General features: G+C 36.0%; 1 long non-coding RNA gene across 2 annotated transcripts in view; it reads right to left on the bottom strand.

Moving 5' to 3' along the window:
- Nucleotides 1–8,622: 8,622 nt before the first annotated feature.
- Nucleotides 8,623–27,942, bottom strand: part of LOC106006006 — a 30,460-nt gene continuing 11,140 nt past the window's right edge. For both annotated transcript variants that reach the window (XR_006609114.1, XR_006609115.1), the window contains exon 3: nucleotides 8,623–8,680. This is a non-coding gene — a long non-coding RNA (uncharacterized LOC106006006). The remainder of the gene's footprint in view (nucleotides 8,681–27,942) is intronic.

Here is a 27,942-nt window from a genome sequence, read left to right as displayed (position 1 = left end):
CTGGGGATAAAAATATATGTTTATAAAAAATAAAAAATTAAAAAAAAAATTAAAAAAAAACATAATTACATGTAGGTCGGTGTGAAAAGACAAAAGAGAGAGAAGTGCAAAAGTTTAAAGGTTATTTGCTATAGCAGAAGCACAGGTATGCAATCATAAAAGTCATACAAAATATTTTTAGTTATATGTTTAAAAAGCATGACAGCCAGAATGGAGGTCTATCTTATAGACCTACATCTGTATGAAAACTAATTTTTAATAGTGATTATTTCAGAGTTGGGACCAGCATAACAAGGTAATTAATTATTACCTTATATATTTCAGAAATGTTTGAACAAAACCCATTACATGCATACATACATGTAATTACCTCTCACCCACACACATACAATAGTTAAAGTGCAACTCTCTTTAAAGGAAATTATTCAGATTTGCCTCATAAAAGAAAATTAGTGACAGTTTTTGAATTTATACAACAGAAAATATTAGAATTAAAATTAAGAAAAAGAATAACTCACTTTTTTTCTTTTTTTACTCCTAATCTTTTCAATTGTGTTCAAATTGAGTCCATCTTTTATGCATATCTATTTCAGTTTTTTATTGATTTATTTGTCATAATGTCTAACCTATAAACATAAATCAGATTTCCTGGGATCTATGACCCTGTCCAACATATTTTAATTCTAGGCTGTCAATATTCCCTTCCACCTAATGCAATAATAGTCTGATTTGAGATGACATCGATGATGCGAGCCCTGCATATAGGAAAAAAATAAATATCCTTGGGTCAAATTACTAAATAGGACAAAACTTAACACTCTGAAATAACTTTGTATCTAATTTATTATTAGTATACATTATATTTTGTTATTAGTTTATTTTCCATCCATATAAGAATACAGACAGAAGAGAAGTTAAGGAAGGAAGTTCATCTCTTACTGGTTTAGTTTTGAGGTGATTTGAGGTGAGTTTTGAGGTGATTATGGGACATCGTAGTGAAAAATACAGACAGGTATCTGTCAGGAGAAAGCTCTATTTCAAAGGTTTAAGTTTGGGACCTGAAGATATTTGTGAAGATGGCAGAGTAGAAGGGTTCTAAGCTCACCTTGTCCCATGTTTATAACTAGGTATCACACATATTTGAGTAAACAAATAGGAGAGTGATCCGAAGACTGGCAGAACAAACTCTGAAACTAAATGTAGAAAAGAAGCGACCTAAAGGAGGGTGAGAACTGCAGTCATAAAGAGAGGAAAGCATCAGGGAGCCCACAGGGTAAAAATGAATACTCATAACTTCTGGCCTTGAAAACCACAGGGGCTAAATTCTGTGAGTTTATATAACCAGTTGGACTTGGAACCTGGAGTTGTAAAATCAGCTGACTCTGCCCTGGTGAACCCGGACAAATGATAGCTGGGCCCCACCCTTAAAGAGACAACTGCCCAAAGTGAGACAACATAGAAACAACAGCTTGCACAACAGAAGGGACGTCTGACTTCAGAGCACACTGGGGAATTCTCTGGGAACAAAGGAGCTGGCAGGTGCCATTTTAATCCCTCCATTCCAAGCATAAACACAGGGCCACCTTCTGAGAGGTATCACTGCAAAGGTACTTGTTAATTGTCCTGCTACCCATGCACCCCACAGAAGAATTCTTCTACTGGCCTTGTGTTTATTCTCAGTGCAAATTTTGTTAACTCTGCACACACACCCTGCACCATCATTCTTCAGGGGATCCAACCAAGGACTAGTGGCTCAGTGCAAATTTGGCTAATACCACCATCCCACTCATGAGCTCTCCTGCAGCCATGTCCCCTCAGAGCCATCTGGCCTGGGTCTCACTAACATCACAGAGAGCAAGCACAGCCCACAACAGGCAGAGAGTCCATGTAAGTGCCTAGACTGAAAGGAAAAGTGACTCAGACATAATAGCAAATGAAAACAATACACATAGGAGACTCCCCTAAAGCACCAAGTTCTGATGGACAGGGGACAGTGCACTTCAGGGCACTATAAGACCTCTTCTTCATAATGCCATTATGTTCAAGAGCAGAAGATGTAACTGACTTCCTTAACACACAAATAGACAAAGAGAGGTAGAAAAAAATGATGAAACAAAGAAATATGTCCCAAATGAAAGAACAAGACAAACTCACAGCAGGAGACCTAAATGAAACAGAAATAAGTAATATACTTGATAGAAATTTAAAGTAATGATCATAAAGATACTCACTAGACTTCAGAAAAGACTGCCTTCACTGAGGGCATCAGTGATAGCCTTGGCAAAGAGATAAAAAAAAAATAACATATCAGAGATGAAGAACTTGATAAATGAAATTAAAAACAAAATGGATGGAATAAATAGTAAGCTTCAGGAAGGTGAGGAAACTATCAGAGACCTGAAGGATAGAGTAATGGAAAGCAATCAGAATGAACAGGTGAGAAACAAATACTGCATAAGGAGAACAGACATGGAGAACTCAGTGACTCCCATCAAGCATAATAACATTCACATTATAGGGATCCTAAAAGAAAAAAAAAAAAAAATAAAGAGAAAGAGGGGCAGAAAATATATTTCAAGAAATAATAGCTGAAAACTTCTTGAGTCTGGGGAGGGAAATAGAGATCCAGATTTACGAGGCACAGAGATCCCTCCAAAAATTCAACCCAAGTAGGTCCACACTAAGACACATAACAAAAATGGCAAAAATAAATAAATAAATAGATAGATGGCAACAAATAGTGATTTTAAAAAGTTAAAGGTTGCAAGAGAAAAGAAGATAGATATAAAAAGGAAACCCCAAAATATTATCAGATAATTTTTCAGCAGAAACTTTGTAGGCCAGAAAGAAGTGCCTCAAAATATTCAAAGTGGTAACACGGAAAAATCTATAGCCAAGAATACTCTATCCAGCAAGGCTATTATTCAGAATAGAAGGGGAGTAAGTGTCCAGGCAAACAGATGTTAAAAAAAATTCATGACCACTAAACCAGATCTACAGGAAATGTTAAGGGGAACTCTGTGAGTGGAAAACAGAAGCCATAAGTAAGAGTAAGAAAAATAGGAAGCACAAAAGCAAAATAAAATTAAATATATCTATAAAAATCGATAAAAAGAAGCACAAACCAAAAGGATGTAAAATATGATAACCAAACATGGAGGGGAGAGGAGTAAAGAATGAGTTCAAAATTAAGTCACTATCAGTTTAATATAGACTGATAGGTGCATAAGATGTTATATATAAACCGAATAGTAACCACACATCAAAAAATGGTAATAAATATGTGAACAATAAAGAGAGTGAAGATCCAAGCATATCACTAAAGAAACCACCAAACCATGAAAGAGAGAAAGAAAAGATCAGAGAAAAACTACAAAAACAGCCACAAAACCAGTAATAAAAATGATAATAAATACATATCTATCAATAATTATTTTGAAAGTAAATGAATTAAATGCTCCAATCAAAAGTCATAGGGTGACAGAGCGGATTAAAAAAATAATAATAATAAACCTCGGGACACCTGGGTGTCCTCAGTTGGGTAGCTCAGTTGGTTAAGTGTCTGACTTTGGCTCAGACATGACTTCAGTGTCCTGGGGTTGAGTCCCACATCAGACTCTGCTCTTAGTGGGAAATCTGTATCTCCCTCTTCTTTCTGCCCCTTCCCCTGTTCATGCTTTCTTGCTATCTCTTTTTCTGTGTGTGTGTGTCAAATAAATAAAGAAAATCTTTTAAAAAAGAGAAGACTCATCTATATGCTACCTATAAGAGACTCATTTCAGACCTAATGATACATGCAGCATGAAAGTGAATGGATGAAGAAACATTTATCACACAAATTAATGGCAAAAAATGTCAGAGTAGCAATACTTATTGGACAAAATAGACTTTAAAACAAAGTCTGTAAAAAGAGACAAAGAAGACACCATATAGTAATAAAGGGAACAATCAAACAAGAAGATATACTAATGTAAATACATATGCTCTCAACATAGGAGCACAAAATACATAAAACATTTAATAACAAACATAAAGAAACTAATTGATCATAATACAATAATAGTGGGGGACTTTACATTGATAGACAGATCATCCAAACAGATAATCATTAAGGAAACAGTGGCTTTGTTTTTTTTTTTTTTTTTTTAAGATTTTATTTATTTATTTGACAGAGAGAGATCACAAGCAGGCAGAGAGAGGAGGAAGCAGGCTCCCTGCTGAGCAGAGAGCCCGATGCGGGCCTCGATCCCAGGACCCTGAGATCATGACCTGAGCCGAAGGCAGCGGCTTAACCCACTGAGCCACCCAGGCGCCCGAAACAGTGGCTTTGAATGACACACTGGGCCAGATGTACTTAACGGATATATTTAGAACATTAATTTCAAATGCACATAGAATATTTTCCAGAATATATCACATATTAGGCCATTGAACAAGCCTCAACAAATTAAAAAAAAAAAAAAAAGTCATGCCATGTATCTTTTCTGACCTCAACACTATGAAACTAGAAATAACCCACAAGAAAAAAATCTGAAAAGACCACAAAAAATGGAAGTTAAGCAACACGCTACTCAACAATGAATGGGTCAACCAATAATCAAAGAAAAAAATCAAAAAGTACATGGAAACAAACAAAAATGAAAACACAACAGTTTAAAACCTTTGGGATGCAGCAAAAGTTGTTCAAAGAGGGAAGTTAATAGCAATACCAGCCTCAAGGAACAAGAAAAATGTCAAATAAACAACCTAATCATACACCTAAAGGAGGTAGAGAAAGAACAACAAACAAAACCCAAACCAGCAGAAGAAAGGACATAATCAAGATTAGAGCAGAAATAAATGACATAGAAACCTTCCAAAACTGAAGAAGGAAGAATGAAAATCTGAACAGACTGATGACCAGCAAGGAAATTCTATCAGTAATCAAAGAACTCCCAACAAGTACAAGTCTAGGACCAGATGGCTTCAGAAGCAAATTCTAACAAACATTTTAAGAAGAGTTAATACCTATTCTTCTCAAACTATTCCAAAAATAAAAGAAGGAAAACTTCCAAATTAATTCTATGAGGTCAATATTACCCTGATACCAAACCAAAAAAAGACATCACAAAAAAAGAGAACTACAGGCCAATATCTCTGAGGAACAGAGTTGCAAAAATTTTCAACAAAATATTAGCAAACAGAACTCAACAATACATTAAAAAATAATTCATCATGATTGGGTGGGATTCAAAAGTGGTTTGCTATATGCAAATCAAAATCAACATGATATGTCACATCAATATGAGAAAGGATAAAAAATATAAAATCATTTCAATATTTTTAGAAAAACATTTGTAGAAAAGCATTTACAGCATTCATGATAAAAGCCCTCATAAAAATAGATTTAGAGGGATTGTACCTCAACATAATAAAGGCCATATATGAAAAACCACAGTGAACATCATTCTCAGTGGGAAAAAACTGGAGGGCCTTCCCCCTAAGAAAAGGATATTCACTCTCATCACTTTTATGTAACATCATACTGGAAGTTGTAGCCACAGAAAAGAAAAAGAAATAAAAGGTATCCAAATTGATAAGGAAGAAGTAATACTGACACTACTTGCAGATGATATGATACTATATACAGAAAACTCAAAAGACTCCACCAAAAAAACTGCTAAAACTTATTCTTCTCCTACCCACTTAAGCCCCCATGTTGCATCACCACTTCCTCATATCAGGGAGATCATATGATAGTTGTCTTTCTCTGCTTGACTTATTTCGCTAAGCATGATACGCTCTAGTTCCATCCATGTTGTCGCAAATGGCAAGATTTCATTTCTTTTGATGGCTGCATAGTATTCCATTGTGTATATATACCACATCTTCTTGATCCATTCATCTGTTGATGGACATCTAGGTTCTTTCCATAGTTTGGCTATTGTGGACATTGCTGCTATAAACATTCGGGTGGGAGACAAACCATAAGTGACTCTTAATCTCACAAAACAAAGTGAGGGTTGCTGGGGGGAGGGGGTTTGAGAGAAGGGGGTGGGATTATGGACATTGGGGAGGGTATGTGCTTTGGTGAGTGCTGTGAAGTGTGTAAACCTGGTGATTCACAGACCTGTACCCCTGGGGATAAAAATATATGTTTATAAAAAATTTTTAAAAAAATGTTTGAAATGAAAAAAAAAACCTGCTAGAACTAATGAACTAATTCAATAAAGTCACAGAATACAAAAGCAACATACAGAAATCTGTTACATTTCTATACCAATAGTGAAGTAGTAGAAAGAGAAATTAAGGAATCAATTCCATTTACAATTGTACCAAAAACCATAAGATACCTAGGAATAAACTTAACCAAAGAGATGAAAGAACTGTACTCTGAAAACTATAAAACACTGATGAAAGAAACTGAAGACAATGCAAATGGATTAGAAGAACATTCTATGCTCGCAGATTAGAAGAACAAATATTGTTAAAATGTCTATACTAACCAAAGCAATCTACATATTTAATGAAATCCCTATCAAAATGCCAAAGGCATTTTTCACAGAGCTAAAATAAAAAAATCCTAAAATTTACATGGAACTACAATATTGCCCAAGCAATACTGAAAAAGAAAAGCAAAGCTCAGGTATCACAATTCCAGACTTCAATTTATATTACAAAGCTGTAGTCATGAAGACAGTATGATACTGGCACAAAAATAGATACACAGATCAATGGAACAAAATAGAAAACCCAGAAATAATCCCAAGTATATGGTCATTTTTGACAAAAGAGGAGAGAATATTAAATGCAAAAATATAATCTCTTCAACAAATGGGTGATGAGAAAACTGTTCAGCTACATGCAAAAGAATGAAACTGGACCACTTTCTTACACCATGCAAAAAAATAAACTCAAAATGAATTAAGGACCTAAATGTGAGACCTGAAACGATAAAACTCCTAGAAGAGAGAACAGGTAGTAATCTCTCTGACATCAGCTGTAGCAACATTCTAGATACGTCTCTTGAGACAAGGGAAATAAAAACAAAAATAAACTATTGGGATTACATCAAAACAAAAAGCTTCTGTGTAGTGATGGAAATAATCAACAAAACTAAAAGAGAACTTACAGAATGAGAGGAGATATTTGCAAATGACATATCTAATAAAGGGCTAATACCCAAAATATGTAAAGAACTTATGCAACCCAACACCCCAAAAAACAAATAATTCAATTAAAAAATGGGAAGAAGAAATGAAAAGACATTTCTTCAAAGACACAGAGATTCCTTCCAAATTTTTTCTTGTGATTGAGTTCCAGTTTCAAAGCATTGTGTTCTGAAAATACACAAGGAATAATCTCAATTTTTTTGTATCAGTGGAGACCTGATTTATGACCCAGTGTGTGGTCTTTTCTGAAGAAAGTTCCATGTGCATTCAAGAACAATGAGTAATCTGTTGTTTTAGGGTGGAATGTTCTGTATATATCTATGAAGTCCATCTGGTCCAGTGTGTCATTCAAAGCTCTTGTTTCTTTGTTGATCTTCTGTTTCGATGATCTGTCCATTGCTGAGAGTGGAGTGTTGAGCTCTAAAATAACTAATATAACAGAAGAAGAAGGAAGAGAAGGAGGGGAAGGAGGAAAGAGGAGGGGCAGGGGGAGGAGAGAGGATGGGGAGGAGAAGGAGGAGGAGGAAGAGGAGACAACCAGGTGACCAACAGACACATGAGAAGATGTTCAACATATCTCCCCATCAGGGAAATGCAAATGAAAACTACAATGAGATATTACCTCATACCCATCAGAATGGCTAAAATCATAAACACAGGAACAACAAGTATTGGTGAGGATATGAAGAAAAAAGGAACTCTCTTGCACAGTTGGTGGGAATACAAACTGGTGCAACTACTCTAGAAAACAGTATAAAGTTTTTCTCAAAAATTTAAAAATAGAACTACCCTATATCCAGCAATTGCACTATTGGGTATCCACCCCAAAAATACAAAAACATCAATTTAAAGGAATACATGCAAAAACAAGGCTACCCTATGACCCTGTAATTGCACTACTGAGTATTTACCCCAAAGATAAAGTTGTAGTAAAAAGAAGGGCCATATGTATCCCAATGTTCATAGCAGCAATGGCCACAATTGCCAAAGTGTGGAAAGAGACAAGGTGCCCTTCAACAGATGAATGGATAAAAAAGATATGGCACACATATACAATGGAATATGACGCCTCCACCAGAAATCAACATGGACAGGACTGGAAGAGATTATGCTAAGTGAAATAAATCAAGCAATTATCATATGGTTTCACTTACTTGTGGAGCATAAGGAATAATATGGAGGACATTAGAAGAAGGAAAGAAAAAGTAAATTGGGGGAAATCCGAGGTGGAGACAAAGCATGAGAGACTATGGACTCTGAGAAACAAACAGGGGGTTTTGGAAGGGAGCGGGGTGAGGAGGTGGGTTAGCCTTGTGGTGGGTATTAAGGAGAGCATGTATTGCATGGAGCACTGGGTATGGTGCATAAAAAACGAATCTTGTAACACTAAAAAAAATAACATAAAATAAATAAAGGAATACAAGCATACTTGCGTTTATAGCAGCATTATTTACAATAGCCAACCATATGTCGTCTATAGAAAAATGTCTTTTCATGTCTTCTGCCCATCGCAAACTGGTGCAGCCACTCTGGAAAATAGTATGGAGGTTCCTCAAACAGTTAAAAATAGAACTACCCATAATCCAGCAATTGTACAACTATGTGTTTACCCAAAGGATACAAAAATATTGATTCAAAGGGATACATGCACCCCAATGTTTATGGCAGCATTATCTACAATAGACAAATTATGGAAACAGCCCGAGGATCTACTGATAAAGAAGATGTGGCATATATATATATATATATATGAATATATATATAATAAATATATATATTTATATATATATATAAAATGGAATATTACTCAGGCATCAAAGAGAATGAAATCTTGCCATTTGCAACAACAACAACATAAAGAGTATTATACTAAGCAAAATCAGTCAGAGAAAGACAAATACCATACAATTTTACTCATGTATGAAATTTAATAAACAAAACAAATGAATAGGGGGAAGAGGCAAAGAAACAGAGTCATAATTATTGAGAACAAACTGATGGTTGTTGGAGGGGAGGGGGAGTGGAGGGATGGGTTAAATAGGTGATAGGTATTAAGGACACTTGTAATGAGCACTGGATATTGTATGTAAGTGATGAATCATTAATTTCTACACCTGAAACTAACATTATATTGCATGTTAACTAACTGGAATTTAAAGAAACACTTGGGGAAAATGCAATAGCAAAATTATGGAAGCAGTTCACATGTCCAGTGATAGATGAATGTATAAAAAGTTTGTGGCATGTATATCCAATGGAATATTATTCAGCCCTAAAAAGGAATGAAATCTTGCCATTTGCAAAGATATAGATGAAGCAAGAGTATAATGCTAAGTGAAATCAGTTAGCAAACGAAAGACAAATACCATATGATTTCATTCATATGTGGAATTTAAGAAACAAACAAACAAAGAGGAAAGAAAGAAAGAGAGCAACAAACCAACAGGCCGACTCTTAATGAAAGAGAACAAACTGATGGTTATCAGAGTGGAGGTGGGAGGAAGGATGGGTGAAATAGGTGATGGGGATTAAGGAATGCACTTGTGATGAGCACTGGATGATTTATGGAAGTGTTGAATCACTATATTGTACACCTGAAACTAATATAACACTGTATGTTAACTATACTAAAATAAAAATAAAGTAGAATAAAATAAAATAGAAACATTATATGATATGCACAGTCTAAGATTAAACTTCCATTGTTCAACTCTTAAAAAAGTAAATAAATAAATTTGGGGATTCTAGCCATGAGTGCATGACCTTAACCCATGGAAATTGTATTGCATAAAGAGAAGAAGAGTGTTAAAAGTGGAAGAAAGCCTTGAGACACCATACTTCAAAACTACAAAAAGAAAGAAGAATCCACAATGGATAGAGTGGAACTGCCTAGAGGCCAGCAGGAAGAAGAGCACAATTCTATAAGAATTAAGAGAAAAAATGACTGCTCTGAGGTGAGCAGTAATTGAGCATGCTCAATGTTACAGAGTTACGGAAAAAAAAAAAAAAAGACATGTTTAGTTATTTTCTTTGGATCTAGCTTTTCAAATATTATCAGGTCTTAAAGAAGGTAGTATTAAATGATTTCTGTTAAGAGTCCTAAATTAGTGCATTTGGGCATGATGAAAATATAGGAAGCAGAGAAAATGAAGAGTTTTCTTTAATGTAACAGAAGTAACTTGGAAGTAATAGCAAATATCAGCAACCTTGAGGATGGTTGGAAGAGGGTGGCAATGTCAGGTCTGTTAGGTAGGACTTATTATCCTGCAGAAGCATTATGGAAAGTAACAATGTAAGCAAAGCCCACAGAATCATCCACCAAAAATAATACACCAAAAACAGGGTGATAAACTTGTTCTATTAAGAGTGAGGTAGTTCTTCCAGAATCAAAACCATAAATGTTTGATTAATATGAATTAAAATGTTGAGCACCAGATATTATTTTATGAAATTATAGAAAGGAAATGAGGAATAGTGGAAAAATTAGAAAATGGCTTCCTGTTTTTCAGTGAATTGCTTCATACCCTTTACATGTAAATCCAAACATTTTGGCTCCATATTAGGTTACAGAAAATATAAATGTATCATTTAAAGTCAGTAGATCTAATTTTAATTACTTAGAATCTAATTTTGTATACAGTTAGAAAATAATTCTGGAGAGACATGTAGCCTGGAGTTCTACATATTGTTTTTATATAAAAATTATGTCTAGTGGTGCCTGGGTGGCTCAGTCATTAAGTGTCTGCCTTCAGGTCAGGTACTGATCCCAGGGTTCCGGGATCAAGCCCCACATCGGGCTCCCAGCTTGGCGGGAAGCCTGCTTCTCCCTCTCCCACTTCCCCTGCTTGTGTTCCCTCTCTTGCTGTCTCTCTGTCAGATAAATGATTAAATAAAAAATTATGCCTAATTGGTCCTACAAAAGGAGAAGCTGAAATGCAATGCTACAAATTCTGTCTTCTTTTTACCTCTTAACTTCTCTTCATCTCCATTTCTACCATCACTAATTTTTTTCCTAAACCCACTTACTTATGTCCTTGGCGCATCAGCCTTTCCTTCCTTCAATCCATTCTCCATATAATTAATTCATTGTTTTTTAAAAACAAGTGTCTCAAAATGTCTCTTTCAGTTCAAAACAACTAAAAATAAGAACTTATCTCCTCTTTCTCCTAAGTATCTAATAAAATTACAGCAAGTGAAGATAGTGGTGGAAAAACAAAATAAGCAAAAGGCAGCCCAGTGTACACACGAACAGTCTACAATGGAGAAAAGGCCATATCCCATGGAAGTAACTAGCTCAAAGAGCAAGGTCATGGAAGGTGGGAGTAGAAGCTCTTTAAAAACAGAGTTTATTGAAAGTCTATCTATTGAAGTAGTATCCTAGTCAGGTGCCCCACACGCACTTCACTTCTAACCCATCCCTTTCCGCCATGTACATTGAGCATTTCAGCCCAGTATTATATTTCCAGATATCCAAAAACAGCACTTGAATAGTTTTAATTAACTGCATAAGCACGTGATTTCTAATACTGCAGATGGCTTCCAGTGCCACAAAGTGAACCTTTCCTCATTTTAGCATTCAGGGTAGTTTCCCCATCTGCTTGCCCTATGGGTGACAGGCATTATTTCAGTTCTGAGCTTCTAATCCTAGTCCTAAAGGTGAGAAAGAGAGCTAACAGAGAAACAAGCATACAAGAGCAAACAAAAATGAAAACAGTTAGCCACCTTCCTTTCTTAAATATGAATAAACTTAAGACTACCAGCTACATAACAAAATGGAAAACAAAGATATATAAAAATTGCTGAACAAAGAGGAAACAAATACATGCTAGAACACAAAAGAGAGTTCTAAAACAAAACAACAGTGTATATTGAGGAATTGGAAAAATTAATACATCCACTAAAGAATAGCAGGCTGTGAAAACAAATGAATTTTCAAATTCTTGGAAAGTAACATTACAATATTCCTGGGACCCCTGTGGTTTAGTATTATAATCTAAAGAAAATCTGAGTTTTTCTATTTGAACTAAGAGTTGTAGTTCCTTTTCCAGAAAATATTTACTGCCAGTTTTAATTAGAAAATATTAAATATTAACTCTTTCAACTCTCATATGAAGGTAAATAACAGCAATAAATATATCATTAGCCACAATGAGAAAGGGTAAGCAAAGATATATAATACTTTGTTAAATTTTTGGTTTCCAGGGGCGCCTGGATGGCTCAGTGGGTTAAAGCCTCTGCCTTCGGCTCAGGTCATGGTCCCAGGGTTCTGGGATCCAGCCCCACATCGGGCTCTCTGATCGGCGGGGAGCCTGCTTTCTCCTCTCTCTCTCTCTCTCTCTCTGCCTGCCTCTCTGCCTGCCTCTCTGCCTACTTGTGATCTCTGTCTGTCAAATAAATAAATAAAATATTAAAAAAAATTTTTGTTGGTTTCCATATGCTTCATAAATGTACCATTCAGGGTGTAATTTGGCACAAGACTTAGGAGCCACATTTGTGTTTTTGCAAAAGAAAAAAAGAGGCTTAATTCTTTTTCTGTATTATATCATAGTATTAGAAAAGAAGAAAAATTATAAATATATATGAATTATCCATATAAATAATTAACAAACCACGAGTTCTTTTCTTATATTTTAATATTTCTCTTTCTGAAGAAATGAAAAATTCTTACAAACAAATATATTATAAATTTTGTAGCCTACAGAAAAATAATAATTTCTCTCTTTACCTACTTTTAATAAACATTATGAATGAATTAACTATGTAACTATTACGAGTCAAATGTGTAAAAACATTACTATATTGTCTTCTATTATAATTAACATACATTTTTACAATAATAAATACCAGGCAAAAGGTTTAATGGATAAAAATTGTGCATTAAATAATTATTAAAATAGGGATATAGTGATTGGCTCCAAAGTAAATTCTATACCACAAAGTCTTATGACTCCATTGTGGGAAATAAAACATATTTCTATTTTTGATATATTTGTTATAGTTCTATCCTCTCATTCTAATAGAATAGGTTTACTATGTGCATTTATGAATGCAGAAAGCATCTGCATGCATGAATCACTCACTGGCTTATGACTGGTTGTAGTTTCCAGGGGATGCCAAAATATTAATCTTTTTGCAGAATGGAATATTTTGATTTCTCAGAGAGTAAATGGGACAGTAGTGAAATCAGGGAAGGCATTAAAAATCATCACAGTGGTGGCAGACTTTGATTCTTGCACTTTATATCATTGCGGACAATTATAAAAACAAAAACAAAACAAACTATACATCTGTTAGCTTCACAAGGGAGGAGACAGTGAAATGTCACTGTTAAGAAGTTAAAACACCATTATGAAGTGTTTCGATTTTAATATTAAAGCAAAAAGAATGAAAACATCTAGATTTTTCATAATCTTAGGCTGATGTCTTTTATCCAGATTTAGCTATGCTTGGGGTACTTCTATTTCTCTACATTTACTTATACTCTTCCCTCACCATGGCACATTTTCATATTTCTCTGTCTGTCCAATTGCTCTTCATTTTTGAATGCCAAAATCATTTCTGTCTCAAAATTGCTCTCTAATTTTTGTTCAGTCTGATTTGCTTTCTCCATTCTATTCCTGTCAATATATAATGTCAACAATATTATGCAAATTAGCACATTGTACTGTACATTTTAGAATGACATTTATTTGCCTTCTGTTTGTGATTCATATTATTTACTAGACTATAAGTTCCTTCATGGGAAGCTCTGCCTTTGAACCATTTTTTGTATCTATCCTCAGTGACACAAAAAACACTGTGCCTTATATGTATTAATTTTGAAAAATATTTTCTTATTGTGGGATAAATGAAAATTTTGAACAGATACATGTAATGTATCAGACTTGAGTAAAAATTATCTTTGAGAATTCAAAGTGGAGATTGTACTGTAATTTCACATAATAGAATAATAAGGGTCTTATTTAAATATAAGCTTGAGCAACTATTGAAAAACCAAAGTTGTATTAAGAAGAATTGATAGAGGGGCACCTGGGTGGCTCAGTGGGTTAAGCCTCTGCCTTCAGCTCAGGTCATGATCTCAGGGTCCTGCGATCGAGCCCCACACCAAGCTGTCTGCTCAGCAGGGAGCCTGCTTCCTCCTTTCTCTCTCTGCCTACTTGTGATCTCTCTCTCTGTCAAATAAATAAAGTCTTTAAAAAAAAAAAGAAGAAGAAGAAGAAGAATTGATAGGAATATAATGTCCATAACAGAAGTGGTAGCTATGGCATTATGTGGGTCATAATCCTCTATCCTGGGTCATATAAACACTATACCAATAGATTCCAAACTCTAAGAACACTGGAAATTTGGAGGATATCTGGAAAAGAAGTATTAAAAAGATTAAGACTGAGGGGTTATAGTTCAAGATGACCACATAAAAGCCTCCTAAATTCAATTTCACCTACAAACACAACAAAACCACAACTATATATGGAAAAATTCCCTCTAAAAGAAATCCAGAAGATCACTGAGTAACTCTTACACATGAGATGAATGAGACACACACACATACACACACTGAAACAAGTAAAAGAGGCCGAGACATGACACAATCCTACCATAAATCCCATTCTTAGTGCAGGGACAAAAATACAAGAGAGAACTCACAACTTCCAGCTTCTCCCTGAGGAGTGAAGAGTTTGAACCCTACATCTTGCACCAAACTTTTAATATTTCTACCTGAGAGATGGATTCCCAAAACATCTAGCTTTAAAAGCCAGTAGAACTGGTGCCAGGTAGCACAGTGAGTTATTCAACAAGAGTTGAATAACTCTTGGTTTCAACTCAGGTCGTGATTCCTATGTCTGGCTCTGTGCTCAGCACAGATTCTGCTTAAGACTCTCTCTCCCTCTCCTCTGCTTCTCTCTCTCTGAAATAATATTTAAACAATAAAAATAAAAATAAAAGCCTGTAGGGCTTGCAGCCATGAGACCCACAAAGCCATACTGAGTTCAGAGACAGATGTTAAAGGGCGCATGTGACTCACCATGGCTAATTCCACAGGGTACAATGCAGACAAAACAAACTGAATCTTGCCCAGTCTTTCCATGAAAGAGGATTATTAGTTTATCACAATAGCTATGGGGGACTTTGGAGCAGGCTTCTGTTTTAACACACACCAGGAGGCAAGCTGCAACAGTCTCCATTGACAGAGAGGCAGCAGGCACCATCTTTAGGCTCTCTCCCTCTGCCTCATTCCAAGTCACCAGCATCCCAGAAAGGAGTTTGAACACATGTCTGGCACCCAGTTTTTGTTTATGCCCACATCAGAAAAAATAGACTTTAAGACAGACTGCAATAAGAGACAGAGAAAGTCATTACATAAAGACAAAGGAGTCAATCCAAAAAGAAGATAAAACATTTACAAATATTGATGCATCCAACATAGAGGCAACTAAATATATAAAACAAATGTCAAAAGTCAAAAAAAGAAAAACAGCAACACAATAATAGTAGGGGACTTCAATATTCCAGTTTCATCAATGGATAGGCCGTCAAGACAGAAAATCAATAAAGAACTGTTGGATTGAAATTTTACATTAAGAAAGATTAATAGTCCTTTACAGAATATTCCATCCCAAAGCAGCAGAATAGACATTCTTTTTAAGAGCAAATGGAATATTCTCCAGGACAAAGCATATTTTAGACCACAAAACAACTATTAATGAATTTAAGAAGGCTGAAATCAAACCAAACATCATTTCAGACCACAATGGCATGAAATAGAAATAAATTACAAGAAGAAAATTGGAAAATTCACAAATATGTAAACATTAAACAATATGCTACCAAACAACCAATGGATTAAAGAAAAATATCAAATGAAGAATTAAAAAAAAAACTTGAAACAAATGAAAATAGAAATACAACATACCTTATATATGATGAAAAAAATATAAAACATACCAAAAACTTACCGGATGCAGTTCAAAGAGGGAATTTCACAGCAATAAATGTCTACATTCAGGAATAATAAAGAACTCAAATAAACAATGTAAGTTTACACCTCAAGAACTGGAAAAAGAAGAACAAATTCATCTCAATGTTAGTATAAGGAAAGAAATAACAAAGATTGGTGTGGAAATAAATGGAAAAGAAACTACCAAAAATAATAGAAAAGATCAATGAAACTAAGAGGTGGCTCTTTGAAAAGATAAATAAAATTGACAAGTCTTTAGCTAGACTCAGCAAGAAAAAAAGAGAGAGGACTTAAAATTGGAAATGAAAGACAAGACTTTACAACTGATAGCACAGAAATACAAAGGGTCATAAGAGACTATCGTGAACAATTATATGCCAACAATTTAAACAACCTAGAAGAAATGGGTAAATACCTAGAAACACACAACTTACCAAGATCGAAACATGGTGAAATAGAAAATCTAAACAGACCAATTACATGAAAGGATATTGAAATAGTACTCAAAACATCCCAAAACACAGAGGTCCAGGACAAGATGGCTTCACTGGTAAATTCTACCAAACATCAGTGAATGAAGGAATGAATAAAGAAACTGTGGTATATATGTGTACCAGACAATATTATTCAACCATAAAAAGAATGAAACCCTGCCATGCACAGCAACCAGGACAGACCTCAAAGGGATTATGGTAAGTAAGTCAGACATAGAGAGACAAATACCATGTTATCTCTTTTTTGTGGAATCTAAAGCAAAAAAACAAACATAAACAAACAGAAAACCAAGCTCAGAGATACAGAAAACGACTGATGGTTGCCAGAATCAGGTGGTAGTAGAAGTGGGAGAAATAGGTGAAAGGACTGAGAAGAAAACATGAAGAAATTTTTAAAGAGAAAAAATAATGGGGCTACTACTTGCTTGGTAAGTAACGTAACTTGATTGGAATGGAACTTTATTGAATGGATGTGACTGTTTTGGAATGGACATAGAGGATTGTTAAACCTCATGGAAGAGATGATTGTGAGTCTAAGAGGTTTCATGCTCAGCACTAGAGAACAGTGTTATATCAGTTCACAGATGTGCTTCTCACTGCATATATTTCTAAGTGTGCTTCTTACTTAACATGCTTAAAAAAGTGATATTTCAGTGAATGGATGTGATGATTCCATAAAGCATACAGACGAGTGTTTAAAGACAATCACCATATTTCTAAGAATGTTAGTAACTACACAAGCTAACAGGAATGTTATGGTAGTGGATGGAATGACTGAACCTGTATCTTATGTAGTTAAATGTTTAAATATGTTCAGAGGACCTGGATATACATTTTTCAAAAGAATATATGCAACCTAACAACTAGTACATAAAAAGTTCAATATCAGTAATGATCAGGGAAATGAAATCAAAACCACAATGAGATTGTTACTTCACACCTGTTAGAATGGCTATAATAAAAAAGACAAATTAAAAGGAATGCTGGTGAGGATATGGGGAAAAGGAACTCTAAGTTGGCATAGCCACTAATGAATGCTATAAACATTCCTCAAAATATTAAAAATAAAACTGCCATATGACCCAGAAATTCCTCTCCTGAGTATATGCCAAAAGAAATGAAATCTCCATCTAAAGGGCTATCTTCACCCTCATATTCATTGCAGCATTATTCACAAAGCCAAGACATGGAAACTACCAAAGTGTCTGTTGAAGAATGAATGAAGAAAGAAAATGCAACACACACACACACACACACACACACACACACACAGTGGAATATATAAAAGATAGAAACTCTCTAAGTATGTTTATCCTGCATTGTGATATCCTCATCATACTTCAGATGTGAGTATACTGATAGGTATCTCCCTATCTCCGTAAGTTGATCTAATCTTATCTCAGAAGATAAGGAGGAAAAAAATCACAGAGGAACAGAGAGGTTAACTAACCTCCTCGATGTCACACTACAGAGCCAGGTAGCCTGGATCTAGAATGAAGGCTCTTAGCCCCCTCAATATGTATGTATCTATATATTATTATATTATACATATTATATTATTCTCTGTATTTTTCCTATGTTTGAAATAGTTTATAATTTTTTTAAAAGATTGGAAGTAAATATGGCAAGTGTTTAAAAAAAATTATCAAAGTATAATTGCTCACAAATGACAAATATTTAACCTATCTATACCTATAATTTATCCTGGTTAAACAACTTACATGATGCATGATTCATAATGTTCACATATATGAACACAACACATACAATATTCAGTATATCATAAAAAGAATAGAATAAAAAAAAACTACAAAGGTTCCAGGTCCAGGTAATATTGATTAACTACAATGCATCCTGTATTTCCTGCTTAATAGCACCATAAAACCTGGATTGGACAGGGGCACCCAGGTGTCTCAGTGGGTTAAAGCCTCTGCCTTGGGCTCAGGTCCAGATCCCAGATTCCTGGGATTTGCGGGGAGCCTGCTTCCCCCTCTCTCTCTGCCTGTATCTCTGCCTGCTTGTGATCTCTGGCTGTCAAGTAAATAAATAAAATCTTTAAAAAACAAACAAAAAAAGCTGGATTGGACACAGAGAAACTATTTAAGGCATCTGAAAATGTAACAACAGAAGCCAGATTCAATGAAGATTCCAAAGATCTTTTTATTACATGGGTTCTACCTACTGACATTTATCAGAATTAAAAATTAAAACAGAAACTGTTAAAAAAAAAAGTACAAATTCACATTCCATTAGTTGTCAGAGTGATGATGTTATCATCACATACCACAAACCTCTAGAAATTTCCACTGTATAATTATATGAGAGAGAGTGGAAAAGGCAAGTAACATCTTTGTTACTAGATATGAGGTAGATCAGAAAGGAACAGAAACCATATACAGTAACAGTCACCTTACAGGCAATACAATGGCACTAAATTCATATCTCTCAATAGTTACCCTGAATGTTAATGGGCTAAATGCCCCTGATAAAAGACACAGGGTATCAGAATGGATAAAAAAACAAAACCCATCTATATGTTGCCTACAAGAAACTCATTTTAGACCTGAAGACACCTCCAGATTTAAAGTGAGGGGGTGGAAAAGAATTTACCATGCTAATGGACATCAGAAGAAAACAGGAGTGGCAATCCTTATATCAGATCAATTAGATTTTAAGCCAAAGACTATAATAAGAGATGAGGAAGGACACTATATCATACACAAAGGGTCTGTCCAACAAGAAGATTTAACAATTTTAAATATCTATGCCCCCAACGTGGGAGCAGCCAACTATATAAACCAATTAATAACAAAATCAAAGAAACACATCAACAATAATACAATAATAGTAGGGGACTTTAACACTCCGCTCACTGAAATGGACAGATCATCCAAGCAAAAGATCAGCAAGGAAATAAAGGCCTTGAATGACACACTGGATGAGATGGACACCACAGATATATTCAGAACATTTCATCCCAAACCAACAGAATACACATTCTTCTCTAGTGTACATGGAACATTCTCCAGAATAGATCACATCCTCGGTCCTAAATCAGGACTCAATCGGTATCAAAAGATTGGGATCATTCCCTGCATATTTTCAGACCACAATGCTCTAAAGCTAGAACTCAACCACAAAAGGAAGTTTGAAAAGAACCCAAATACATGGAGACTAAACAGCATCCTTCTAAAGAATGAATGGGTCAACCGGGAAATTAAAGAAGAATTGAAAAAAATCATGGAAACAAATGATAATGAAAATACAACGGTTCAAAATCTGTGGGCCACAACAAAGGCAGTCCTGAGAGGAAAATATATAGCAGTACAAGCCTTTCTCAAGAAACAAGAAAGGTCTGAATTACACAACCTAACCCTACACCTAAAGGAGCTGGAGAAAGAACAAGAAAGAAACCCTAAGCCCAGCAGGAGAAGAGAAATCATAAAGATCAGAGCAGAAATCAATGAAATAGAAACCAAAAAGACAATAGAGCTAATCAACGAAACTAGGAGCTGGTTCTTTGAAAGAATTAATAAAATTGATAAACCCCTGGTCAGACTTATCAAAAAGAAAAGAGAAAGGGCCCAAATAAATAAAATCATGAATGAAAGAGGAGAGATCACAACTAACACCAAAGAAATACAAATTATTATAAGAACATACTATGAGCAACTCTACGCCAACAAATTTGACAATCTGGAAGAAATGGATGCATTCCTAGAAACATATAAACTACCACAACTGAACCAGGAAGAAATAGAAAGCCTGATCAGACCCATAACCAGTAAGGAGATTGAAACAGTCATTAAAAATCTCCAAACAAACAAAAGCCCAGGGCCAGACGGCTTCCCGGGGGAATTCTACCAAACATTTAAAGAAGAACTAATTCCTATTCTCCTGAAACTGTTCCAAAAAATAGAAATGGAAGGAAAGCTTCCAAACTCATTTTCTGAGGCCAGCATCACCTTGATCCCAAAACCAGACAAGGATCCCATCAAAAAAGAGAGCTCTAGACCAATATCCTTGATGAACACAGATGCCAAAATACTCAACAAAATACTAGCCAATAGGATTCAACAGTACATTAAAAGGATTATTCACCACGACCAAGTGGGATTTATTCCAGGGCTGCAAGGTTGGTTCAACATCCGCAAATCAGTCAATGTGATACAACACATCAATAAAAGAAAGAACAAGAACCATATGATACTCTCAATAGATGCTGAAAAAGCATTTGACAAAGTACAGCATCCCTTCCTGATCAAAACTCTTCAAAGTGTAGGGATAGAGGGCACATACCTCAATATCATCAAAGCCATCTATGAAAAACCCACCGCAAATATCATTCTCAATGGAGAAAAACTGAAAGCTTTTCCGCTAAGGTCAGGAACACGGCAGGGATGTCCATTATCACCACTGCTATTCAACATAGTACTAGAGGTCCTACCCTCAGCAATCAGACAACAAAAGGAAATTAAAGGCATCCAAATTGGCAAAGAATAAGTCAAATTATCACTCTTCGCAGATGATATGATACTATATGTGGAAAACCCAAAGACTCCACTCCAAAACTGCTAGAACTTATACAGGAACTCAGTAGAATGTCAGGATATAAAATCAATGCACAGAAATCAGTTGCATTTCTCTACACCAACAGCAAGACAGAAGAAAGAGAAATTAAGGAGTCAATCCCATTTACAACTGCACCCAAAACCATAAGATACCTAGGAATAAACCTAACCAAAGAGGCACAGAATCTATACTCAGAAAACTATAAAGTACTCATGAAAGAAATTGAGGAAGACACAAAGAAATGGAAAATTGTTCCATGCTCCTGGATTGGAAGAATAAATATTGTGAAAATGTCTATGCTACCTAAAGCAATATACACATTTAATGCAATTCCTATCAAAGTACCATCCATATTTTTCAAAGAAATGGAACAAATAATTCTAAAATTTATATGGAACCAGAAAAGACCTCGAATAGCCAAAGGGATATGGAAAAAGAAAGCCAAAGCGGTGGCATCACAATTCTGGACTTCAAGCTCTATTACAAACCTGTCATCATCAAGACAGCATGCTACTGGCACAAAAACAGACACATAGATCAATGGAACAGAATAGAGAGCCCAGAAATAGACCCTCAACTCTACAGTCAACTAATCTTCGACAAAGCAGGAAAGAATGTCCAATGGAAAAAAGACAGCCTCTTCAATAAATGGTGCTGGGAAAATTGGACAGCCACATGCAGAAAAATTAAATTGGACCATTTCCTTACACCACACACAAAAATAGACTCAAAATGGATGAAGGACCTCAACGTGCAAAAGGAATCCATCAAAATCCTTGAGGAGAACCCAGGCAGCAACCTCTTCGACCTCTGCCATAGCAACATCTTCCTAGGAACAACGCCAAAGGCAAGGGAAGCAAGGGCAAAAATGAACTATTGGGATTTCATCAAGATCAAAAGCTTTTGCACAGCAAAGGAAACAGTTAACAAAATCAAAAGACAACTGACAGAATGGGAGAAGATATTTGCAAACGACATATCAGATAAAGGACTAGTGTCCAGAATCTATAAAGAACTTAGCAAACTCAACACCCAAAGAACAAATAATCCAATCAAGAAATGGGCAGAGGACATGAACAGACATTTCTGCAAAGAAGACATCCAGATGGCCAACAGACACATGAAAAAGTGCTCCATATCACTCGGCATCAGGAAAATACAAATCAAAATCACAATGAGATATCACCTCACACCAGTTAGAATGGCTGAAATAAACAAGTCAGGAAATGACAGATGCTGGCGAGGATGCAGAGAAAGGGGAACCGTCCTACACTGTTGGTGGGAATGCAAGCTGGAGCAGCCACTCTGGAAAACAGCATGGAGGTTCCTCAAAATGTTGAAAATAGAACTGCCCTATGACCCAGCAATTGCACTATTGGGTATTTACCCTAAAGATACAAACGTAGTGATCCAAAGGGGCACATGCACCCGTATGTTTATAGCAGCAATGTCCACAATAGCCAAACTATGGAAAGAACCTAGATGTCCATCAACAGATGAATGGATCAAGAAGATGTGGTATATATACATAATGGAATACTATGTAGCCATCAAAAGAAATGAAATCTTGCCATTTGCGATAACATGGATGGAACTAGAGCGTATCATGCTTAGTGAAATAAGTCAAGCAGAGAAAGACAACTATCCTATGATCTCCCTGATATGAGGAAGTGGTGATGCAACATGGGGGTTAAGTGGGTAGGAGAAGAATCAATGAAACAAGATGGGATTGGGAGGGAGACAAACCATAAGTGACTCTTAATCTTACAAAACAGAGGGTTGCTGGGGGGAGGGGTTTTGGGAGAAGGGGGTGGGATTATGGACATTGGGGAGGGTATGTGCTTTGGTGAGTGCTGTGAAGTGTGTAAACCTGGTGATTCACAGACCTGTACCCCTGGGGATAAAAATATATGTTTATAAAAAATAAAAAATTTAAAAAAAAAAAAGAAATCTGGTAATGTGATGCCCCCAGCTTTATTTTTGTTTTTCAACATTTCCTTAGCGATTTGCAGTCTCTTCTGATTCCATACAAATTTTTGGATTATTTGCTCCAGCTCTTTGAAGAATACATGTGGAATTTTGATCAGAATGGCATTAAAAGTATATATTGCTCTAGGCAGTATAGACATTTTAACAATGTTTATTCTTCTGATCCAAGAGCATGGAAAGGTCTTCCATCTTTTTGTGTCTTCTTCAATTTCTTTCATGAATGTTCTGTAGTTCCTCAAGTATAGATCCTTTACCTCTTTGTTAGGTTTATTCCCAGGTATCTTATGGTTCTTGGTGCTATAGTAAATGGAGTCGATTCTCTAATTTCCCTTCTTGTATTTTCATTGTTAGTGTATAAGAAAGCCACTGATTTCTGCACATTGACTTTGTATCCTGCCACATTGCTGAATTGCTGTATGAGTTCTAGTAGTTTGGGGGTGGAGTCTTTTGCGTTTTCTATATAAAGAATCATGTCATCTGGGAAGAGAGAGAGTTTGACTTCTTCATTGTCAATTTGGATACCTTTTATTTCTCTTTGTTGTCTGATTGCTCTTGCTAGGACTTCTAATACTATGTTGAACAAGAGTGGTGAAAGTGGGCATCCTTGTCTTGTTCCTGATCTCAACGGGAAGGCTGCAAGCTTTTCCCCATTGAGGATGATATTTGCTATGGGTCTTTCATAGATAGATTTGATGAGGTTCAAGAATGTTCCCTCTATCCCTATACTTTGAAGCGTTTTAATTAGGAACGGATGCTGGATTTTGTCAAATGCTCCATCAGAAAGGATGAATACCCAACTTTTGTAGCAACATGGACGGGACTGGAAGAGATTATGCTGAGTTAAATAGGTCAAGCAGAGAGAGTCAATTATCATATGGTTTCACTTATTTGTGGAGCATAACAAATATCATGGAGAACAAGGGGTGTTAGAGAGGAAGAGAGCTGTGGTAAATTGGAAGGGGAGGTGAATCATGAGAGACTACGGACTCTGAAAAACAATCTGAGGGATCTGAAGTGGTGGGGGGGTGGAGGTTGGGGTACCAGGTGGTGGGTATTATAGAGGTGTATAGAGGTATTATAGAGGGCATGGATTGCATGGAGCACTGGGTGTGGTGAAAAAATAGTGAATACTGTTTTTCTGAAAATAAATAAATTAATTTAAAAAAAAAAAAAAAGCACAATTAGATATCACCTCACACCAAACAAGATGGCTACTATTAAAAAGGGAAAGAAAAAAAAAAAAAGAAATGTTAGCCAGGATGTGGAGAGAATAGAACCCTTGTATACTGTTGGTGGAAATGTAAATTGGTGCAGCCACAATGGAAAATAGTATGTCGTATCCTCAGGGGAAAAAAAAAAATACACACACACACACACACACACACACACACACATAAATAATGTGACCCAGCAAGCCTATATCTGAAATATACTCAAAGGAGTTGAAATCAGGATCTCAAAGATATATCTGTACTCCCATGTTCAATGCAGTATTTACCACAATAGATAAGACACGGAAGAAACCTAGATGTCCACTGATGGATGAAATTGATAGAGAAAATGTGGTTTATGCATGCAATGGAAAATTATTCAGTCTTAAAGAGAAGGAGTTCCTGTTACTAGTGCCAGTGTGGATGAACATACATGGCATAATGGTGAGTGAAATAAACCAGACACAGATGGATAAATACTATGTGATACCATTTATATGAGAAATCTAAAGAAGTATAACTCACGGGGTGCCTGGGTGGCTCAGTGGGTTAAAGCCTCTGCCTTAGGCTCAGGTCATGATCTCAGGGACCTGGGATCGACTCCTGCATTGGGCTCTCTGCTCTGCTTGGCGGGGAGCCTGCTTCCTCCTCTCTCTCTCTGCCTCCCTCTCTGCCTACTTGTGATCTCTATCAAATAAATAAATAAAATCTTAAAAAAAAAAAAGAAGTATAACTCACAGAAACAGAGAATAGAATCATGGTTGCCAGAGACAGAAAAGGGGGAAATAGGAAGTTATTAGGCAAAGGGTACAAGTTTCAGTTATGCAAGATGAATAAAGATCTACTGTATACTATAGTGCCTATAGTTAATAACACTATATTGTATAGTAAATAATTGCTAAGACAGTATATCTTATATTATGTGTTCTTATAAAAAATAGTGATAAAGAAGGCAGGATGAAACTTTTGGAAGTGATGGACTTGTTTATGGCATTGATTGTGGTGACAGCTTCATGGATGTACACTTATGCTCAAACTCATACAGCTAAATGCATTAAATATGTACAGTTTTTTATATTTCAATCACACCTCAATATATCATTTTTAAAAAACCAATTTTAACTAGTGAATGTTATTTCTATTCAGTTATTGTAACTGTCATAGAAGAGGACTAAATGATATGTGATGTGAGAAACAAAGGTAGAAGAAAAATGATTACATTTCCTTACTACATAAAACCCATTGATAAGTCCTTGAAACAGGCAGAGTGACATACCTCTAGGAACTCAGCTACCTCAATATTGATACTTCACTGAGGGTAAAAGGCAATCTTATCCTGACCCCCAGGATTCTATAAGTCTACTTTAACATAGAAAACTTCCTTTGGAAACTTCCTTTACCTCTAACCCTACAATATATATTGGCAATCATCCTCCAAGCACATGACCCACCAATATACATCTGAAGAGCCTCATGACTGAGTTTCTACTAAACAGTAATAAATGGCCTTTTCTTAACAGTAGCTAGCCCCCTCAGGATCCTGGAAACCTTATTTCCAAAATACAGGGGAGGCTTACACTATCCCTAGCTCCCTCCCAACTTAAAAGTACATAATGGGCCACATTCTCCATGACCCCAGTGCAGCTCTTTCTTCCCATGTCCTGTTGCTGTGCTTTAGTAAACCACCTTCTTGAACCAAAGACCGTCTCGGGAAATTCTTTCTCGGCCACAGGCTTTGAACCCTAAAGTCTTTCCTACATCAATATACGCTCACTAATTTGGTGATATTTCTAAATGACAACCAAAAATCTGTAATGTGACTAGAGGCCTATTCTGACAAATAACTAGTAGAAGGAAGAAAAGTACAAAAGCTCACCTCCATTTCTTATCTTTGCTATCTTCACTAACCCCAATAAAATGAGTTATATCACTTTTGGTAACTCTTCTCCAGTTCGTTATTAACAAATGCCATAAAGCCAAATGTAGATAGCCTCCAACATAATCTATTTTGCAATAAACAATTTGAATTTGAATAGGGACCAAGACTGTCATGAGAAGCTCTTATAACTTTTTTTACTCTCAGTAATATGATAAAATGATGACATTTCTCATTTTATTATGTAATTAAGATAGAACCTCTGGATTCCTGGGCGCCTGGGTGGCTCAGTAGGTTAGCTATGCTTTCAGCTCAGATCATGATCCCAGGGTACTATGGGTACACATCAGGCTCTCTGCTCAGGGGGGAGCCTAATTCTCTCTCTCCCTCTGCTCTTCCTGGTTATACTCTCTCTCTCACTCACTCTTTGTCAAATAAATAAATAAATGAAATCTTAAAAAAAAAAAAAAGGAACCTCTAGACTCCTATTAAAACCAGTTAGTAGTAGTGGAAATAGTCATTATAAAAATAGTAGCAGCAGAAACAGGAGTCTTAATAGAAGTAGTAGTTCAATTGTTGCCCTTCCACAAATCTATAGATGTAGATCATTATCTCTTTCACTCTCCAGTTAGCTGTGTTAAGCACTGGAGTCTGAGGTAGTTCTTTCAAATGGAGAAGAGAAGACCGTGTTTTGCTTATACTCAGAGTAAAGTTTGTTGGGAATATGAGGACACAGTGAAGGCATTTGTGGACAGCTCTCTGAAAATCCAATTGTGACAGCCAGATGTTGGAGAGAGGATTTATGGCTGTTTCCATGTTTAGGTAACCTTGGACCTGGTAAATGCTTGATAAAGGCTTGTACTGGAGATATATACCTGTCCTAGAAAATGGGAGAATTTCATTCAGTGGTGGTTAGCGGCTCAGTGTGAAGTGCTGTGTGACTGAGGGTGTGCTACTTGGTGGCTTTGTTTGGCTATGATTTCAATGATCAGAACCTACATAGAAGTTAGTTTTTAGCTACTTTGAACTGTTGTCTATGGAAAAGGATACTACCGTCTGAATTAGGCAGCCTAGCCTGTCAGTGAATCCAAACCTGGTTGTGATGGTTATTTCTTCTTCTAATGAACAAGGTAAACCTGTGGTCCTCACCTAACAGGATATCCAAATGCACTTTTCTCTTTCATTTCCTTCTTTCTTCCTCTCTCAGACTCTCTCTCCCTTGTACGGTACATAAATTCAGGTTTCTAATTACTCTTTCTCATCCAGATGCAAGAAAGCTGTAATTGTTTCACAATATGCAGATGGTCACAAAATTTTCAAAGGGTCAAAGTAACAGAAGGGTCAAAGAAAAAGAAACTAGATTTGGGGGGCACCTAAAAGAAAAAAAAAATGCAGCTTTCTACTCCTTTACCATACAGTAAAGCAAAGCGACAACAAGGCCTGCTGCGGAAATCCGTTATTTTCCTCCCCCTGGCATCTGTGTCTGTGAGCTATCTAAATATCACCAGATACTTGAGGAAGGCCCCAGATAAGAGAGATAAAAACAAACAAAAAGAAAATCAAAACTTGGGAAAAACAGATACATCGCTGAAAAAAAGTAGACTCCAAACCCCATATTCAATATCCTCCCAGACATAAAAACAATCTACAAAATAAGAACAGAAAACTATAAGGAAGAACATGGTGAGGC

This window comes from Mustela putorius, unplaced genomic scaffold (genome assembly GCF_011764305.1).
Source record: "Mustela putorius furo isolate JIRA1106 unplaced genomic scaffold, ASM1176430v1.1 tig00003834_pilon_pilon_pilon, whole genome shotgun sequence".
Taxonomy (NCBI): domain Eukaryota; kingdom Metazoa; phylum Chordata; class Mammalia; order Carnivora; family Mustelidae; genus Mustela; species Mustela putorius.
Note: the sequence above shows the minus strand (reverse complement) of the source record. Positions and strands in the feature narration are given on the sequence as shown.